The sequence below is a fragment of the Tasmannia lanceolata genome, unplaced genomic scaffold (genome assembly GCF_043159265.1).
Source record: "Tasmannia lanceolata isolate RefF3 unplaced genomic scaffold, GAP_Taslan_0.1 ptg001032l, whole genome shotgun sequence".
Classification (NCBI taxonomy): Eukaryota; Viridiplantae; Streptophyta; class Magnoliopsida; order Canellales; family Winteraceae; genus Tasmannia; species Tasmannia lanceolata.
In genome coordinates, this window is record NW_027519694.1 from 35,001 (window position 1) to 39,145 (window position 4,145).

The following is a 4,145-nucleotide window of genomic DNA, read 5'->3' on the forward strand; positions in this document are numbered from 1 at the left end:
CGGGGCATGAAAATGAAAAAAAAAAAATAATTCATTCCAATGGATCCAACCGGATCGGTATTTTCGAATCTCGAATACCCAAACCAATTCTTCTTCATTCATTTTCGTGGGGGAATGACATATGGCTTGTTTCCTCTTTTTCTTGTCCATGATCAAAGATTGAGTGATACACCTTTTCTTTGGTTTGGTATACCCAAGCCAATTGATTATGAAGTCAAAATCATAACACGAGCCTAGCCAAAAACCCCAACCTGACCCAACAAAATCGAATCTAATAGTAATAGTAAGTCACACGGATCTAGGACCTGTTCTTGTATTTGTAGAAAAGCCAGAGTTTCAAAAAGAAAGCTCTTCGGTAAGTTTCATTGTAAACATTGTAAAATAGACTAGACTTTTCTTCGTATAGCCGGCCTAGCAAAGGCAAAGCAAGTAGTTTAGTTATTTTTATCTTTCTGTACAATACTTATTTTTTTGTATCCCAACCTACTCCAATCCAATTGCTCATCATTTCAATTCTGTCGATTCTACCGATGCAGACTTTATGCAAGAAGATTAGGGGTCTGTTTGAACTTGGATGAGTTAGGAATCCAATCCCCCGACTGATCGCTCTTTGGTGGAACAACAACCCAAATTCATTGTTTCAGAAATAATGAATTGGTCCTAAAGGTATCAACGTTTGTGCTCTCTTCTATTTCTATGAGTGTTTTTGGGGATTTGGTCTGTCGAATTGTTCGACAACGCGTGATTCCATCAGAGCTATCTTCTGTAGATAATTTATGATTCGGCCGACTCTACCATTGTGGTACGCTCCATTGTGTGGGTTTGCTTCAAACGAAACCTCTTTTGATTGTCACGAAACCTAACCCATTGGTTGGTCTTACTAGGTGTTATTACATTAATAAGTATTTCGAGTCATTCCAAATAGCGATTTTGGGTACTAGAAATGGGTCCGAAATAGGATGACTCTTTCAAGACTTTTAACTCGATTTAAATAACTCGATTGTTTCTGGGGGGTCCTGTCGGGATAGTACAGGTCAAAAGTATCTAATTTGGGTATAGGAACCCATGAGTTGTTCTATGTAAGGGTTCCTCATAATTCAACAGATTGAAGATTGAATCAAATCAATTAAGTATAAATCTGGGACAAGGAGAGAGTCTAATTGGTCGATGCATTCTGTTTCTGTTTATGTATTCATATCGAATCAATAGAAACAATGATTCTATACCCCGATCTTAATGAAAAGAATACACCAACGCCAACCGAGTAGAATATACCCTAAATCCCGAGCTAGGCATTCTACTACAAAAGAGAAAAAAAAAAATGAGCCAGACCTCTTCTTTGATTTTATTATATTATTATATTATATTCATTGAATATTTTCATTGAAAATGGAATATTTCCATTTTATTTTCACATAATTATAGATAATATAATTAATATTGAATTAATCTTTTTTTTATTCATTTTTGATGAAAATGAAAATATTCTTTCATTTATTTTTTTTTTTATAGAAAACCCAAGGTAAAGTGAGAGAGTCTTATTTGTACAAGAACATAATATGTCTACACCATATCTAAATAGAATTGAAGAAAGGGTAAGTGGGATTCTATTGGATGAATCTTGAAACGAGGCATGACCCGCAGCAAACAAACTCAACTATGTGGTTCGATCAAAATTGTTGTTTCGACTAAGCAGTTATGGATGAATTGACAATTCCAATTTGAATCGACTAATTCGGTATATTCCACATTCATGAGAGTGCATCTATGTTTCTGCTTTACGAATATGATATTTTCTGGGCATTTCTAATAATATCAAGTCTTATTCCTATTTTAGCATTTCTAATTTCGGGAGTTTTAGCCCCGATTAGTGAAGGACCAGAGAAACTCTCTAGTTATGAATCGGGTATAGAACCAATGGGGGATGCTTGGTTACAATTCCGAATTCGCTATTACATGTTTGCTCTAGTTTTTGTTGTTTTTGATGTTGAAACGGTCTTTCTTTATCCATGGGCAATGAGTTTCGATGTATTGGGTGTATCTGTATTTATAGAAGCTTTCATTTTCGTGCTTATCCCAATTGTTGGTTCAGTTTATGCATGGCGAAAAGGAGCATTGGAATGGTCTTAGCTCCTGAATATTCAGACAATCAAAATCAAAAACAAAGAAAAGATTACATTGAGACAGTTATTAATTCTATTGAGTTTCCGTTACTTGACCAAACAACCCAAAATTCAGTTATTTCAACTACATCGAATGATCTTTCGAATTGGTCAAGACTCTCCAGTTTATGGCCGCTTCTCTATGGTACCAGTTGTTGCTTCATTGAATTTGCTTCATTAATAGGCTCGCGATTCGACTTTGATCGTTATGGATTGGTACCAAGATCGAGTCCTAGGCAAGCAGACCTCATTTTAACAGCCGGCACAGTAACAATGAAAATGGCGCCTTCCTTAGTGAGATTATATGAGCAAATGCCTGAACCAAAATATGTCATTGCGATGGGAGCTTGTACTATTACAGGAGGGATGTTCAGTACGGATTCTTATAGTACCGTTCGGGGAGTCGATAAGCTAATTCCTGTGGATGTCTATTTGCCGGGCTGCCCACCCAAACCAGAGGCAGTTATAGATGCTATAACGAAACTTCGTAAGAAAGTATCTCGAGAAATCTATGAAGATCAAATTGGGTCTCAACAGGAAAATCGATATTTTACTACCAATCACAAGTTTCATGTTGGACGCAGTACTCATACTGGAAATTACGATCAAGGATTACTCTATAAATCTCCATCTACTTCAGAAATACCTCCTGAAACTGAAACATCTTTCAAATACAAAAGTTCAGTATCTTCCCACGAATTAGTGAATTAGGCAGGATGCTTTTGTGCAGAATAACAAACAGCGGGTAAATCTTCATAAATTTCATCGTAAATGTGAAATACTCATACAAATACAAATGTGGGAGAGATCAAGAAGATGCAAGGTCGTTTATCTGCTTGGCTAGTCAAGCATGAGCTAGTGCATAGATCTTTGGGCTTCGATTACCAAGGAATAGAGACTTTACAAATAAAGCCCGAGGATTGGTACTCCATTGCTGTCATTTCATATGTATATGGTTACAATTATCTACGTTCCCAGTGTGCTTATGATGTAGCACCGGGCGGGTTGTTAGCTAGTGTGTATCATCTTACGAGAATACAGTATGGTGTGGATCAACCCGAAGAGGTATGCATAAAAGTATTTGCCCCAAGGAGGAATCCTAGAATCCCGTCTGTTTTCTGGATTTGGAAAAGTGCTGATTTTCAAGAACGGGAATCTTATGATATGTTGGGAATCTCTTATGAAAATCATCCACGCCTGAAACGTATCTTGATGCCTGAAAGTTGGATAGGCTGGCCCCTACGTAAGGATTATATTGCCCCCAATTTCTATGAAATACAAGATGCTCATTGAATGATAAGAAACTAATATTCACTTCTACGACTCCAGATATTCAAGGAATCTTTTTATGTTCTGTTCTAGATGAAACAGAATAACTGGACTCTCATCTCAGTATTATGAATGGGCTACTAAAGGGGCTTCATTGATATTCCCCAATTTGGAAGATATCCATTTCGGATGAGCAAAGCCAATAGGATGAATCAAAAGAGTTCTGCACCATGAACTTTGTACCGCGCACATCACTTAGATGGGCCCCGAAAAGTCACGTAGGAGGGAGTGAAGAAAGAGAAAGTGAAGAAATAGAATATGAAAGAAAATATGAAATTATGAACTCAAAATTCAGAAATGAAAAGGGGATCAGATTTTCTTTGTACTGTATCTGAAATGAATCCTGTCTATTCCTACCCTTCGATTCCTCTCTAGACTAGACTTTTGGGTTTTCAGCCAACTAACTTCAATTCAAATATGTATGAAGTATTAACATTCTTTTTGAGCGAGAGCAGGTACAGTATGAACAAACAAAAAAGAAGAGGGAACAGAATCTAATTCTTTTCTTTACCCATCAAAAAAAAAAATGGGGGATCTAGATATATCCCTAGATGGATAAGTATGTATCATGATCTAGACTATTAACGAATAGAATATGGATCCCGATCCATATCGATTCATTTGTATGAGTATCTATTCGATATATTAACCACG